This window comes from Pteropus alecto, unplaced genomic scaffold (genome assembly GCF_000325575.1).
Source record: "Pteropus alecto unplaced genomic scaffold, ASM32557v1 scaffold226, whole genome shotgun sequence".
In the NCBI taxonomy this organism is placed as follows: Eukaryota; Metazoa; Chordata; class Mammalia; order Chiroptera; family Pteropodidae; genus Pteropus; species Pteropus alecto.
Window position 1 is genome coordinate 6,576,666 of NW_006440132.1, and position 17,497 is coordinate 6,594,162.

At 47.6% G+C, this 17,497-nt stretch overlaps 1 protein-coding gene across 1 annotated transcript in view; it reads right to left on the reverse strand.

Annotated features, from left to right (window-relative positions):
- The window catches only part of ZNF618 (zinc finger protein 618), a 131,377-nt gene that overhangs the window by 57,851 nt on the left and 56,029 nt on the right, over positions 1–17,497 (reverse strand). The gene's annotated exons all lie outside the window — the stretch shown is intronic.

Here is a 17,497-nt window from a genome sequence, read left to right on the forward strand (position 1 = left end):
TCGAGAGCCCATTGAGGCTGGTCCTGCTAGTCCTCCATCTGCACATGGAGCAGCAAGAGTTGAAGTGGTTTGGTGTGTGCAAAGTTGTCTAGTGCTGTTCCCTTGGCTCCTTGGCAGGAGGCCTAGAGATCTCATCCAAGCTCGTCCCTGCTCCAGCTTTCCAGAGGGGGAAACTACAAGCCAAAAGGCTCACTTGTTTGCGATGTCCTGGAGCCAACACTTGGCCCCAACATGTTGGCCTCTAGATGGCTCTTCAAATATCAGAAGACAGAGCTCGATACTGAGATGGGCAGGACATGTGGACACTGGGGCCTGGAGCAGAGCTGTGGCTTGCCCAGGGCCACACGCAAGATTGGTGGTAGGTCAAGGCATGAGGCCAGGTCCCTGCCACCCACTCCTGAATTATCATAAGGGCCCCCTCATCCTTCTGGCAAGGGATTACTCCAGTTTCTGAGGTGGGAAAGCCAAGACATGCACAAACTGGGAAATCAAATTATATTCTAGGCCTGGGGCTGCTGCCTTGGCCATGTCCAGGCTTCTCCATCACTCCAGAGAAACATCTGTACCGTGACCTCCAGGGCCCAGCCTCGAGGCCCACTCAGGTGAGGCCCGCTGGCATACCAACTGAATGAAGCACAGTGGAGGCGCCCGGGCTGGGAGGCAGGGACCTGGGCTCTGATCCGACATCCACAATGGGTTTATGTGTGACTTTGGACAAGACCCTTCTCTCTGGGCTTCAGCTCCATCTACCCCAAGAACATGGGTTTTATCACATCTGCTGTCCCTCCCAGCTCTCAGCTTTCTCTCAGGTGGCAGAGAGAGGCCACTGGGGAGGTTCTCTAGATTGAATTGTGTCCCAACTCATATGGTGAAGACTTAATACACATAATGACTGTATCTGGAGATAAAGTCTTTAAGAGGTAATTAAGGTTACATAAGGTCATAAGCGGGGGGCCCAATTCTGAAAGGACTGTGTACAAGCCAGGAAGACGGTCCTCACCAGAACCCAACTATGCTGGCACCCTGATCTCAGACTTCCAGCCTCCAGAACTATAAGAAAATACCCAGTTTATGGTATTTTGTCATGGCAGCCTGAGCTGACTAATACAGAGGCCAGGACTCAGATGGACAGGATAGGAGTGAAAAAGGTAGGCTGGGGAGATACCAGCCAGCAGCGAGGGCTGTCAAGTCAACCACTTCCTTCCTGGGTGACTTGAGCCAGCTCTCTAACCTCTGAGTTTTAGTTTTTGCATCTGCAAAATAAAGCTAACAGGGTTTTTACATGGATTTCAATCAACTAATGCTTGAAAAGCAATTAGCACAGTGCCTGGCCTATAACAGCTCTCAGGACACAGTTACCATCACAATTATTAATAAGGACAAACTGTTAAGAGCATCTTCAGCACCCAGTGGGCCCGGTGACGCCTCCTCCCAGTGTGCCTGCCATATAAGGGCCACCAGACACTGTATGACCTTAGGCCCTTCTCCTCAGTAGGAAACGTAAAACTAGATGATTCAATTGCCTCAACGTTCATTTTCTTTATTTATTTAAGAAACATTTAAATAGAGTTCCCCATGTGCCAGGCACTGTTCTAACCTACTGGCTCCTCTCATTCTCAGCTAACAACGCTGTGAGGTGAGTTCTGGTATTATCTCCATTTTACGGATGAGGAAACTGAGGCAATGCGAAGCGAAATAACTTGTCCAAAGTCCAATGGGTACAAAAAAGTGGAATCAAGATTTGATGCAGGCATCCTGGCTCTTAGCGGTGATGCACCTAGACTGGGAGAGAGAAGTCTGCCCGCCTGCACCCACAGCAACCCCGTGTCATTCACTCTTGACCTTCAGCGTCCAGAACAGAGTCGGAACCAAGGTGCTGGTGCATACGCAGGAAGATGAGAGGCTCCTCGCTTCTCTGGCTGCTGCTACCTCCACAGGAATATCTGAAGCTAGGGCCCCCCTGCTAAGGTCTGGCTCCCTCCTGGAAGGGGAGCATGCCTACCCTATCCCAGCAACAAAAGGCTGAGTTCATAGAGGCCCCAGGACCAACAGGTCTGAGACGTTACCAGGCGACAGCTATGCCTGTGAGGAAGGAGACTATTCCTGCCAGCCAGCCAACAACAGGACGGACGTGCTGTGGGTGGGGAGCTCCCTGGCACCGAGGCGCAGGCTGGCCGACAGTCCGGCAAGAATGGCATGTGACAAAGTGAGACGGCAAGAGCACCGGGGTTTGAAGTCGAATCGTCCCAGGGCCTCCTCTTGGCACTGCCCCTCTTGAGTTGTGGGTTCCCCCACAAAGGACTTCACATACACACTCATCCCCCCTATGAATCTCAGTCTTCACCCCTCGGTGCTGTGATGCAGAAACAAGGCAAGTCTGCAACATTTCCCCAGGGGAAATGTTCTGTAGGTATCTACGGTCTTGTGGAGGGGAGGGGAGGCGAGTGAGCACAGGATGCAGGGGAAGGGTCTCACATGGTGCAGACTTTAGTACAGGGGCTGTGGAGGTCGACCGACAGGAGTGCAAATTCCAACTCCATAACACTTCCCAGTCGGTGACCCTGAGCGAGCCCCTGACCCTCTCAGAGCCTGTTTCTACATCATGAAGTGGGGACCCCCACAACTACTCAAAAGGCCTGGTGAGGATCAAATGCAAACATGCAAATCCAGGACTTCGTCTACAGTGGCTCATAGAGAAGATCATGCTGGTAAAAACTGGTGACATTAAGTGGCTGAAATTCTCATTCCCTAGCTGAGCCCACACAGGTACTAAAGGCCAGCCAGTCCTGCTGGCCCTGAGGTTTACTAGGCACAGAGATGGTGTCAGGCCCTCACTGCCAACCCAGCAAGAATGCAGCCCACAAGTCTGGGGGTGGGTGGGGTGCCGGGCAGGCAGCTGAGGACTGTCCCTGGCCTGGCGCTTGCTGGTCCCACCCTGGCCTCCCTAAGCACAGGGCAGATATGCTGCCCGGACCAGCGCAGGGGCCCACCGGAGTGGAGGTGTCTAACCTGCCACTGTTCCCACAGCTGAGGCCACGGGGAGGGGAAGGGAGGGGCCAGAACGGGCCCTGCCCAGAATACCCTCACCCCTCTTTCTTCACTGCCTTCGTTCTGAAGCTCAGCCTGCATCCTCTGAGCACTTGGCTATGCCATCTGAACAGCCTTAGCATCCCTTCCTGCTCTCAAAGACCTCACAATTGTCATAATGTCCTAGTGGGTGAGAGCAGTTGTTGAGAGTCAGAAAGGCTGGGAGTCTGCACACCCTGTGACCTTGGGCAAGACTCCTCTGAGCCTCAGTTTCCTTGTCTGTTAAAGGGGAACTATGATCGCTGCCAGGGCAGGGGTGGGAGAGGAGCCGGGGAGCGGGCACAGGGTGGATTTCCAGGGACGGCAGCCGCCATGATAAGGATGACGTCCCCATCTCTGGGAAGCTTTCTCTGCTCCCCTGAGATGGCGTGAAGCCCTCTCTCTGAATGGCCTTCTGCCTTGCACAGGTGACGCTTACGCTGGGAGCCAGCCATCCTCTCGCCCATGGGCACAATGGCACATGACATCCATTCCCTTAAATGTACCACCCCTGAGCCCCTGCTGCGCCAAGGACACAGGCAACTACTCTTCCCTGGCTTCACGCTTTAGATTTACAAGCCCAAATGTTGCTTTTCTCGGATGCTTTGCATTTAATTAGGTGTCCTAATAACAATGGAATCGCAGAAGTACTTATATCACTTTGAATTAGTGGTGCAGCTCCTTCTAACTTCTTTAAGAATTTTTTTTTCATATATCATATTTTAAAATAGAGCTCATTATTTTAATTATATCCATTTAAATGTACAGTGGAGCCCTTGGATATTCTCAGCACGAATCATTAGGTATATTAGTGAAAAGCACTCGGAATCCATCTACATGCTGACACTCCACAATCTATTCTATTTGTGTCACTGTAAAATAGATTTATATATAGATAACTAGAAAATAGTTGCTCGAGATATGCTATGAATTTTATATTTAACCCGAGTCACACTTCAGCATAAAATCTAAAGTTGGGCACTAAAAGAATAAATCTCAGTGAGTACATACTGTCTGCGGTCGCTGGCTACTGCTCATGCCAGAATGCTGGGAGAGGAGCCAGGCCAAGTGGGTCCCGGCCCAAGGAATTCCCTAAGAGCTCTGGCCTTTCACTAAGGTAATGGTTCTCAAAGTGTGCTCCTTGAAGGCCTAAGGGTTCCACAGGAGTGGCCTCAAAGCACCCATGAGGCCTGAATAAGGAGGGTGGTGCTGAATAGGGCTTCAAAGAACCCTACACTTTGTCTTTGAGTTGCACAGCTCTGCTTTCAGCCTGATGTGTGTGTGAGTGTGTGCATATATATACACATATAGTGCATATATACATGTATGCACATGTGTGTATATATACACATCTAAATAAATAAATTATATAGAGAGGCTTCTTTCTCGATGTAGTGGGGTAAATGGTGCCCCCACCCCACCATGTCCTAGTCCCCAGAACCTTTGAATGAGACCTATATGGGCAAAGGCTCCTTGCCGATGTAATTAATTTGAGGATCCTGAGATGAGATGATCCTGGATTATCTGGGTGGGCCCTAAAGGCAATGAGAAATCCTTATAAAAGACACATGGGCTATTTGGACAGACAGAAGAGGGCATGATACAACAGAGGTGGCGACAGCAACATGATCAAAGAAGCAGACTAAAGTGATGTGGCCACAAGTCAAGGAATGCTGCAGCCACCCGAAGTGGGAAGAGGCAAAGAGAAGATTCTCCCCAGAACCCCCAGGAGTATGACTCCGCCAACACCATGATTTTGGACTTCTGGCCTCTAGAACTATGGAAGAACAAACTTCTGTTGTTTTAAGCTACCCAGTTTGTGGTAAGTTGTTACAACAGCTATGTGGAAACTAATATACTTTATGAGACTAAATTTGAAGAAACAGCTCCAAAGTGGTTAAGTTTGCAAACCACTGCTCTCCAATGCCCTCAGTTTTCTTTTGCTTCACACTAACTCATCCCTATTACTGCGCCTGGCCAGTCCAGTGTGCCTGCAGAGCCTGACAGGGGAGGTTTCAGAAGCAAATCTCTTCCTCTGGGTCTTACTAAACGGCTCTCCAAGTGCTCAGACCCACCCCGTCGCATCTGCTGCACATAAAAGCCCTGTGGTGTCCGAAGCAAGCAACAGCCTCCTTCACGTCCACATCCTATTTTGTGCACAAGGCCTGGTGCACAGCTGGGACTCAACACAGAGTGAATGGCATGTCTGAGGTCACACAACTTTCAACTACGAGCTTGGTCTGGACATCATTCTTCTGACTTCCATCTTGGAGCCATTCCCACTAAACCCTGCTGCTTGAGACAATGCACCCAAATAACGAATCAGTGGCTCTGAGGCCCAAAGACAAATGCCATTTCTGGCCATGTTGGAGGAAGAGTCCAAATGACGCTAGGTGCCCAGGAGTCAGAAAACTCCACCTGCACTTCAAGATTCAGCCTGAGAATCACATCGCCCCCTCCAAAGGCTACTGCTTATTTACGCTGGCTCTTTAGCCACCTGAAACAATGGGAAGGGTAGGGAAAAATCTCTAATCAAGGTATGTAATAATGACTTGGTTAACTCCCTCTAGAACAAAACTTCCATTAAAAGACTTTACTCATTAGGAATGAGGGTTAACGGGCCTCAAGTTGAGCTTAAGTACACTCTCGGGCCTCAAGTTGAGCTTAAGTACACTCATGGATGCATGGGGTGTGAAATATATTAAGGCACACCCAGCCATGACTCCAGGGGCCATGTTTACCCTGCTATAGAGAGAGGTTGATCACTGACCAAGTCCTCCAGCTCTACGCATCTGCCCATCTACTGATGATCTGAGTCAAATGAGTCTCATTTATTCGAAGACGTAGGCGGGCCCCTGCCTGGCAATGCTCCCTAAGCCTAACGAGGTTGTTGCCATCTCAATGCTCCTCCATCCAACCATCCCTTCTTGGTCCTCACTGAACTCGTCCTGCATCAGCATGGTTTGATAAGCCCCTCTCTCCCTTCCATCCAACTCTCTCCCCACTCTGCTCTGTGCTTGCCAGTGGGCCTTCCCCCTTGTGGACACCCCCCTACCTTCTGCTGATTTCTCTTCACCCCCCTTATCTGCCGCTATGACCCAAAGATCAGTTCCAGAACCTCTTCTATTTTTATCCACACTCGCTTCCTAAGTGATCTCGCCCAGATTCATAACTTTAAATATTAACTATGTGAAGATGAATCCCAAACTCCATCTCCAGCATGGATCTGTCCCCTGAACTCCAAACCTATACCAACAGCTGCCTGCCTGACACAACCACTGGGATGCTTAACAGGCACCCATTTGTACCAGGCCCGAACTGAGCCACTACCATGCCCCTTCTCCCAAGTCAAGAAACAGCTTCTGACTCCTATCCCAGTGCTCTGCCCACTAAACCCTGCAGTCCAAGATGCCACAATCAAATACCTACAGTCTTCTCCATTTCAGTTAAGTAGCAATTCCATCCCTCCAGCTCCTCAGGCCCAGACCCTGGAATTATCCTTGTCTTGAATCTACCAGCAATCCTGTAAATTCCACCTTCGAAATACGTCCAGAACCTGACCACATCTTACCACTCAACAGCCACCACTCTCATCCAAGCTGCCTTTCTTTCTTGTCCTGTAATAACCTCATAGCCAGTCTTTCTGCTCCATCCTTTGCCCAACACACCCCGAAATCAATGTTCAACACAGCAGCCAAGAGCAACCCTATTAAAATAAGCCAGGTCATGTCACTCTTGAGCTCTAAATCCACTCATGGTTCCACATCTCACCCAGAGTAACAGCCACAGTCCTCACCCGACCCTCACGGCTCCCCATAACACACCCCCTGCAGCCGTTGGCCTCGTCTGCTAACACTTCCCCTCTCATTCCTCCTCCTCACTGGCCACACCAGTCTTCTCCATGCTGCTCTTTGAACAGGCAGGCAAGCTCCTGCCTTGGGCCTTTGTACTTGCTCTTTCCTCTGCCTGGAATACTCTTCCCCTTCCCAGATTCCTCCATGGCAAGTTCTCCACTCCTTCTGGTCTTCATTCAAACATTCCAGGGCTAGTGGAGACATCCTGGCTGTCTGATCCAAGGCCTCCAACATTCCATATCCCCCTTTCCTACCTTATGCATTCTGCTCGGCATTTACCTTACGTTTAACTGACATGCCTGTTCTTTCTCATCCTCTTTAACTATCTCCCCAACTAGAACATGAGCCACAAGAGGATGGAGACTTTGTCTCATCAGTTCACTGTCTCATCTCAGCACCGACAGCAGTGCCTGGCATGTGGGAGGTGATCAATAAGCACCTGTTCAATTTAAGGATATAAGGCACGAGGCCTGGAAAGGTCTATGCCAGTGCAGCCTTCTAGACTTCTCCCCACATCCTCTCCCACCCCCCCAAAACAGCTGATGGTTTAATTGCTTTACGTGACATTCAGAACTGAAGACAGCAACATCCCATCCATCCACCGTGCCCTCAGTGTAACGTGGGCTGGACACGTTTCACCGGGGTCAACTTACTGAATAAGTGATGCTTATTCCTAAGTATCAAAGTCTTATCCTTTATCTTTTCCAATGGAAATTTCCTCAAATGTAACATACTCTACTCCCTGAAATGCCAAAACAGAGTAGCCTGGTAATGCTCTGGCACCAGCTTTTTTTTCCCTCCAGGTGTATTGAGATACTATCGACATGTAACACATGGACGTTTAAGGTATATCAGGTGATGATTTGATACTGTGAAATGACACCAACTCTTGAGGCTTTGGGGTTGCGGTTTTAACAGAAATTGGCAGACTTGGGCCTTCAGGGCATGAGTAGGGTGCTGAGGTCTCAGGGAGCCTGCAGTCTCACACCAGTGGTTCTGGGAATGTCCCCCCTGCTTCCAATGGGCTCCTGCTCCAAGTCTGCCCCTTAATTCCACACGGTCCGGGAGACATCCAGGAGGCAAGAGCACCACTTTCTGTAGTAGCCCTCTCCGTGCCCCTGGCAGGCTGTCAGCTACGGACTGCTGAAGGACACAAACAGAAAACGACCGGATGAAAGCAGGATGAAGATGGTGCTAGTGGTGATGACGGCAATGATTCGAATGACACAAATAAGAGGGTGAGTGAAGGCAAGGGCAGCTACGGCGTACTGTGCGGCTGTGACGTCCCCGACATGACGCTTCATGCCGTATTCATACATCCTCTCATTGTTCTTCACGACGCTTTATATGGTATATGGTAGGTAGTTTTGTTTTGTTTTTTTTACAGGTAAGAAAGTCAAGGTTCAGAGAACCAGAGTGACTTTTCCATGGTCACAAAACTTTCTAGTGACAGAAGTGGGATTCAGCCAGGTCTGCCCGAGTCCAGGCCTAGGCCTTTAAGCTTTTAATTACTTAGATGGTTTCTCTCTTGAAGAGAAAATAATAAAAACACTTGTTGAATGAATGAACAAATAAATGACTAATTAACCAGAAGCTCCAAGAGATGAGGAATATATTCTTTTGTCTCCTACTGTACCCTTAGTATCCTGACAAAATGGGGCACGTCCTAGATGCTTAAAACAGTAGCGTGAAAGTGCACAAAAATAAAGAAATGAGGGGATCCATCTCTGCCACAGAGAAAAGTGCTCGGGCTTCGTGTTCACTGCTGACCTCCAACTCTCCTTGACGTGTTCTAAAATGGCTGGTATGCTCACACATGTCCTTTGGATAGAAATGTTTTTAGCTACAAGGGCAGAAATCATAATGGGGATAAAGGTCACAGCTTCCACTACTCTGGAAGGGCCAATAGAGAAGACCTACAGCAAAACCCTCATTTCCACAAACCCCGGTAACAAGGCCCTGCATCTGTATTTACTATTCCACCCGTGTTTCAAATCTCCACGCCATCACCCAGGCTTTAATAACCCTCAGAATTATCTGCACTTCCATTTCTGTCATGTATCACTGATACATTTTAATAAATAGTCAAGTAGAAAAGATTAGATTAATAGATTAAAACTATTAACCTATTAAACAACTCTTAACAGTCTAGAAATTCAAAATAACCTACAATGCATAAATATATCATTAGTTCGAGGTAATTCTTAAGCACTTAATTTTCATCAATGTATGGTGTCAGTCAGCCACAACACTGGGTAATACTGCAGCTCAGAAAGACAGCATGAAGATTTAAACATTAAGAGTTAATTCCCTGGTTTAGGCCTAAAATAGAAAAAAGCAAGAGTCTTGAGCAACACCATCAAGTCACAAACTCCGACATTTGGCATGTGGGGCCCTCTGGGTAAAGCTGGGAACTTTTTTCATGGGTGTCATGGCACGTGGAAGGCTGGCCCAGGTCACCGAAAAGAATTACTGCTAACAGCATTTAAACAAACGCACAGGCTTTGTCTTCCAACAGGTCTGGCAATGATGCAATTTGGATCCGTTAGCAATGCACACGGCTGTCCGAAGGCCCACCTCGCCGTGTCCCCCTCACATAATTGTCGGGACACTGCAGACTCAGGAATTCTCGCCCAGATATGATCCCCTTGCTGGAAAAGGAGACCACAGCGGGTCGTGCCCACTGTCGGGCTTCTTCCTGGGTACCCACTGGTCTGAAGCAGACCCCACAAGGCAGGTAACTCAGCCCATGAAGAGTGAGGCAGATCCTAAGCTGGTCCTCATGCTGGATGATGTATACACAGAGAATAAATACACTCCTTCTGCCAGCAGCGTTATTTCCTGCCAAGGCTGTGACTTACTTAGCTACTGCCCCTTTCTCTCATAATTCCTCTGGCCACTTTCCCCTTGAAACGAAAGGTCCTTCCCAACAGGACCACTTCCCTCCAACATCCTGAGCACACTGATAACTGATGCCCACAGCTGCCCAGCTGCCACCCCTCCAGTGTACTCCCCACGTCCTGCCATTACATCCAGCCTCCTCCCTTCCACACTCCACCCGCCAGGCCTTGAGGCCAGCTGATAACAGAGACTGAAGTTTGTAAACACAGCTAGCTCTGTCCACACACTCTGCGGTAAGGATCTAGGCCTGGTCCCTCACTCCCCAGAGGCAAGCTACCCTCAGATATACATACGAAACTCCTAACTATATGGTTCAGGCCTCCCAAGGTGTTGGGATGTTGTCAAGCTTCCTAACCTACTCTCCCACTGCCCTCTCCTCGTGTATAAGCCAGGGATGCTGACATTAACCGCTAAGGGTAGTATAGAAGATTAAAGCACAGAGATGTACACAGGCGCCCACCATGACACCCCGCACACAGTGAGGCTCCATAAATGTTAGTTCTTTTCTCTCGTCCTTACCAAGCACATGCCAGACAAAATGTGAAAAGTTTGGTCAAACTGACAAAGATGAGCTCTTAGGCCATTGATGGAATACTCATAAATGAATGTAGAAGGGGAATTTTTAGGCTCTATGGAAACAAAAGGAGTGGAGGACATGGCACCCGTCCATGCAGCAGCAATTAAGAAGAGAGATGAGGACACACAATGCAGCCAAGTTCACCGTAGGACGGGAAGGTGGGAGTGATCAAGGAGCTGCGTTTGGAGAGCACCGACATTCTTAACCATCACGTGTGGCATGGGACCTGGAGCAAGCTGAGGCTGAGGACTTTTCTCTTCAGCTGATGAAGCCAGACAGATGATGAGGTTGTAGAAATTACTGGAGTTGCTTCCTTAAATCAAGGGCCTTTGTCATTAGGGGCCTGAAGAAGCAACCAGGTAGAATCACTCTAGTTACCATTCACAAGAGTGCACTTCTTCAGGACAAGGCAAGACTTCTAAATGCTCTGAACTGATAATTGCAGCTTCACAAGGACTTTAATAATTTGCTCAAGGAGCACAAGTGGGAGGCTCGTGCTGGGTGGGTGGACTGAGCAGAGGCTTCCTAGGGTCCTCAGCCACTTCACTCTGCTGGACCACCCCAAGCTTGAGAACCACAGTGCCACTCTGCAAAAATGATTCATCGATTTTCATGTGCATAAGAACGTTTGCATTTCTGTGGCTATCTCCACAGGGCAAACCTAACAATCTGTCTGACTTTTCAAGAATCTGCCCTATTCGCAGAGTTTCAGTTTAACGGTAACTGATTAAGCAGAGAGTGAACTCTGCCTACTAAAATAAACTTTCAAGGTCAGTCTGCAATTTATGATTTTTGTTTCAACTTTGCCCAAAGTTTGGTAGGGCGAGAAATAGAAGAAGCTCTGATAACAGGAGCATAAACTTAGAATCAAGATGTAAGATGCAGCCTGACTAAAATGCACCCAGAGTTCTCAAATAATTCACTCTGCTAATATCATACTGCTCACTGACTAGCATCCAGCCTACTGTTACTATGAATTTTTGAGCAAGTGAAGTTAATTTGTTTAGGACTACTTTTAATTTACTGCTGAAATCCAAAATGCTAAACAAGAATATATTATTCAAAAAATAATTATGCAACTGCACAAATGTGGTTATCAAATTAAATAGTCCACCAGTGAAAAATGTTGGCTTAAAGGACAAGACTCAGCATGTCCCAAAGCCATTTGACTATTTAGGTGATGTTAGATAACTCTTTCTCAATTCCCTCCCTGGAAGAGGGATGCCAATCACTGTCTCAGGGGCCGCTGGGAGGATCAAATGAGACATGTGTAAACTGCCATGACACCGTGGCTAGATTGTGGTAAGCCCTCAACAAATACAAGCTCCATCCCCACCCTCATCCCTACCTCTAGTCCTCGCTCTGAGATCTAGGTGCTGCAAGGACTCAGTGCCACCCCACTGTTACCCCCTCCTAGGAATGGAACCCAGCATGGTGGTGATGTGGTGATAGAAACAAGCATTTATTGAACCCCTACTATAGGACAGGCATTGTGCTAAGGGTATACATAATATATTTTTTTAATTTATTTATTTTAATTAGTTTCAAGTATACAGTACATTGGTTAGACATCTATATAGTTTGTAGAACGATACCATTGCTTTCCCCCTCCTCTATGTCCGTCGCCAAATTGTCCACTATATTTGTGAGTCTGTTTTTGATTAGTTTGTTCTTTTTATTCCTTAGATTCTGCATACAAGTGAAATCATATAGTGTTTATCTTTCTCTGTCTGACTTAAATACCTTCTAGGTCCATCGAAGCAATATCTTTTTCCATCCCCTTCCTTTTAGTCTGTGTGTGTCTTTTAATCTAAAGTGAGTCTCTTGTAGACAGCATATGTAAGGGTCTTGTTTTCTTATCTGTTCAGCCTGCCTAGCTTTTGGTTGGAGCAGTTAATTCTTTTCCATTTGAGGTAGTTATTGATAGGAATGTAGTTATTACCGTTCTTTATTCCTGTTTTTGATACATGTTTTTTCTTCTTAAAGGAGTCCCTCCAACATTTCCTGTATTACCAGTTAAGAACAGGAATAAAGAATGGTAAAACTACATTCCTAGCAATAAATACCTCAAATGGAAAAGAATTAAGTGCTCCAACTAAAAGATAGAGTGGCTGAAGAAGAAAACAAGATCCCTACATAATATTCTTTTACTTAATAATATTATTATTAAAAGTACTAATATTATCACGGACAGCACTATGAGGGAAGTACTAATACAGTCCTCATTTCACAGATGAGGAAACTGAGATCAGGTAACTAGTCCAAGGTCACATAGCCAGGCGGTGGAGAGTACCAGGATCCGAACCTGGGCACTCTGGGCTCTTGAACACTGTGCTAAACTGCTCAGCCCTTCGTGGGGCTCGAGAGAGGGTGAAGGTGATGCCCGACAAACTGGGCATGGAGAGCAGGAGCCACAGGAGTTACTGGTCCACTCCGGGGCTATTCCTGGACCGAGCAGGAGGCTATGCACTTTGGATCAGGACTCACACAATGCTTTGCTGAACGGGATTCCTTAGGCCTGGAAAAAACAATGGCCTTTCGGAAACTCATTTCCAAGCCGACATTCTAAAATCCTGCCTGTCCTGAACCTTAGGCAACACCTCTTTTAACATCTTGCCTCCTACAATTTATTCTCCTCCTGACAGCCAGAACGATCCTCTTAAAAACCCAAGCATATCACGCCACTCCTCTGCTCAAAATCCCCAGTTGGTTCCCCGCGCCTCACACAGGGTAAAGGCCAAAGTCCCACAAACAGACTCCAAGGCCCTCCACAGCCACATCGGTCTCCCAGTTGTTGCTCCAACACTCCTGCCCGGGGCCTTGGCACCTGCTATTCTCTCTGCCTGGAATGTGCTTCCCCTACAACTGCTCCGCTCAGTCCCTCATTTCCTTCAGATTCTTGTTCGAATGTCACCTTCTTGGTGATGCCATACTCCCTCTGGCCCTATCATCTCCTTCTCCTTGCTTTCCCTCCATAGTACTTTTTACCACATGACGTACCATATATTTTATGTATTTATTAAGTCTCCCCCACTCCCACTAGAATATCAGCTCCACAACACCCGGCATTCTGTCTGCTTTGTTCACCACTGTATTTCCAGCACTAGGTCAGACTCTGGCCCTTAGTAGGTGCACAGTAAGCATTTGTGGAATGAATGAATGAGACCTGGTTTTTATCCTCTCCCCTACCCCGAAAATCTCCATGATCCTGATCACTTGTTAGGTAACTGGCACACACAATGAACAAATGAATCCCTTAACCTCTTCTATCTCTGGTTTCCTTATCTCCAAAATCAGAGGGTTGGACTAGATTATCTAGAGTCCATCTAGCTCTGAAACCTTCAATTAAAAAAAAAAAAAGGCATAATTCTTCATTACAGCAAGTCTGGAGCTTCATTTACTCAATTATAAAAACTGCATTTCCTTTAGACCATTCCACAGTTAAGGCACCACAGCCCCCGTGCCTCTTAGAACTGAGGTTTGGCTGCAGCTGTGCTACGTGATTTGTAACCCGCACACCAGGTCAATACTAACCTCAAGTGCTGGGATCACTGGTCTTGTAAAATCGACCCAGGTTGGGTTACAGGGAAGTAAACCAAACCACATTCGGCTGTCTCTTAGGATCAGAAATACCACCTCTCCTTGTCCCCCTCAATTTAACACTAATTCCTTAGCAGCCCATGCTGTTGGTTTTGGGGTTTAGCCAGAGGCCCTCTGGAGAAGTAACAAAATTAGGTGTTCCGGGCCAAAAGGAAGGCGCTGGGACGAAAGCAGACGCTGGTGTATAATACAGAGCGGCCAGGAGCTGGGAATGGAGGCCCACGTCAGCGGGGTGTGGGTCCTTCGAGGTCATTCCTGACCAGGGCCATCTAGCCTCTGACTTCAAGGAACCTCAGGCCTTTGTGCCCCATCTGACACAGGGACTAAATGAGTCTACTTACTGCTCTATAAAGTATCTATGAGTCTATACTCCATATAGCCAATCTAACAGAAGGCCAGGGTCAAATTCACCAGTGGTGTCAGCGAAGGCCTAAGTTGATGTTCTCTTGCTGTTTAATGCATACCTCACTTCTCAGACTGAATGTTGGGTCACTATACAATAATAATATTGCTTTGGTCTTTCAAAGAAGCTCTATTAGCTTTAATGACAGAATCAATATAAACTTGTGAGCTCCTTCAGAGTCCTTGCCTTCTTGACAAGCCCTCAGCCTATGGCACAGCCCATGGCCCCTAAAAGGCTCCTCTAACATCAATTCACTGATCACTTCATACCAAGAAGTGGGAAGGCACGGTGGTTAAGCATAAGTATGAAGGACGTGGTTCCACAGTGTAGTGGTTAGCACGTCTGCTTTACATGCAGAAGGTCCTGGGTTCGTGCACCAGTGGAGCCACGGTCCATGGTCTATGGCCATGCCACCACAAGCCTGATGTCTGATCTCGGACGCTAAGCAGGGTCGGGCCTGGTTAGTATTTGGATGGGAGACCACCTAGGAAGACCAGGCGCTGTAGGCATAAATAATTACAAAAAAAAAAAAAAAAAGCACAAGTATGAGAGAAGGCAAACCTGGGTGGGCATTCTGGCTGTACTGCTCACTTCCAACTGGGCAGGCTGAGCCCTGTAAACCTCTGTGCCTCAGCTTCCTCATCTGCAAAGTGGGAATAATAAGAGCACCTCCCTCTTAGGGTTGTTATAAAGCGTACACAAATTAATAGTAAGTTAATATATGTAAACCACTTAGCCTAGATCCCAACACTTGACCACTGACTCACGTTAGTTATTATTAGAAATTTCTTCTTTGTGCCTCAAGTCACACACGACTCTAAGGTTTGGAATGGTCCTTCCTGGTATATATTCTGGCACCACGGTAACATCATTGAGTATATGCAAGCCTAGGCTAGTCAGAAAGGTCAAACAGATGGCACACACGCCAGCCACCCACTCTCCTGACTGGGGCAGGCATCTCTAATCTATCTCAGCACTTTTCTCCCTCTCCATGCAGCCATGCGCTGATAAGACTCAATACAGAATTAAGACTAGAGGGAAGCCTGCCTGTTATCCTCTATCAACAGGCAGATATGCTGGTGTGGGAGAGATTCACAGCAGAGGGCAAGGACCACATGTGTATGAGAGTCATGAGAAACAAGTAGAGCTTTGTCTCTTTGTTCACTGCTGTAGACCTAGCATCAGTAGACACTCAAATGTTCGTTGGATGAATAAATTAACAACAAATCCATCTGAGTCCATAGCACAGAGCACTGGCAGGTGCTCAAAGAAATGTGGGAGGACAGTGGGAGAGAGGCTGCCTAGACCTCCACTTGAGCACAGGAAAAGCACCTGGCTTAGGCAGGTTCAAGGCTTGACACAGCCATTCACTCATCACATGACCCTGAGCAGGGCCTATCCTCCCTACGTGTACAATGTGAGGGAGGGGCTAGACAAGCCCAAGGCCCCTTCCAGTCCTGACATTCTGATACAAGAAGCACTTCCAAGCATCACTAGTTTAAGGATTTCTGCTGTCCCACAAACCACAGCTTCTTGCCAAATCCCACTTCCAGGGTCTCGGAGGAAAAACACAAGGCACTGGGCAGCTGCTGTCCATGACATGGGTCACCACGTGCATTCACAGTCCCAAGCCGGCCATCCGCCACTCCATTCCAGCCCATACTCCTAATCCCTACATCATCCTCATACCTTCTTCCATCTCATTCCGAGTATCCAGCTCATAAACACCTACTGAACACCTGCTACAGGCCAGTCCCCAGCAGTGAACAAGACAAACATAAGCCCTGCCTACAGAGCTAGCACTAGAAAGGCAGAGAAAAATACATAAATAAGTAAAATAATTAAAAAGCATAAACAGGGCACAGGCCCTTGAAGAAGGGGGTCAAGGAAGGCTTCTCTGGGGGAGAAGGAATAGCACTAATAACGAGAAGATCAGAGAAAAGAACACTCCAGGCAAAGGAACAGCAGTTGCAAAGGCTCTGAGGCCAGGGTCAGCAAACCATGGCCACGTGTATATTTATGTATTATCTCTGGCACTTTTGCATTACACTGGCTGAGTTGAGAAGTTGCCACAGAGACTATGGCCCTCGAAGCATAAAATATTTACTGTCTGACCCTTTACAGGTAAAGGTGGCTGACCCCGGGTTTAGAGTATTCGATAAATATAGAGAAGGTCAGGGTAGCTAAAACAGACTGAGCAAGGGGGAGACTGACATACGAGGAGATTGGGGAGGTGGGTGGGAGCCACTCTGTGCTGGGTTCATGTGGGTCACAATGACTTCCAGTCTGGTGTCAACTGCCTCTGTTCTATCTGCCTCCACTCCACCCTGCAAACAGATGCCAGGGTGATCTCCTCAAAACACAGTCAGACATGTTACTTTTCTGCTCAAAGAACTTTAACAGCTCCTATGGTTTCCCAAAGTGTGTTCCAAAGAACACTCAGTCCATAAGATGAACTTTAATAAAAGGGTTCCATAGTTAAGTAAGTTTGAGAAACACGGCATTTCCTCTCTCTCTCCGATGTTCTTAAGTACACATATTAGCACATGAAAGGCTCTGAAAAGTTCCACAGGAAATTCGTTCGTTTTGTTTAATGCATGTCTAGATTTATTTGACCACAGAACCCCTTTTTTCCACAAAAATCTATTAATGTTTTAAAGAAACAGTGTTCCATGGGCTAAAGAGCAAACCCTTAGTTTGGCATTCACAATCTGACTCTAATTCCAGTAGGCAATCCTAGAGCCTGTTCCAGATTTCATGTGTATGGCCTGGGAAGTCATCTCTCTTATCAGCCCCTAGCCTTCTTCTTGCCTTCAGTGTCCCCAAATAAGAATCATGTGCCACTTCAGCTCTGCTCCACTCAAGGGAACAGCAGCAGCCACCACACTAATGTTTACCAAGTATCTGCCTGTGCCACTGTGGTGGGTGTCCACTGCATGGGCCTGTCCCGCATCTCTTCCCACATTCTTTGGTAATGACAGTCCACCTTTCCTTTGCGGACAGCCCCTCCTCCCTACCCTGCCAGCTCCAAGGGCAAGGACGCATCCCTGGTCTGGTCTGGCAGAGTACTCTGTCCCCCTGCCTTGGAGTGGCTGG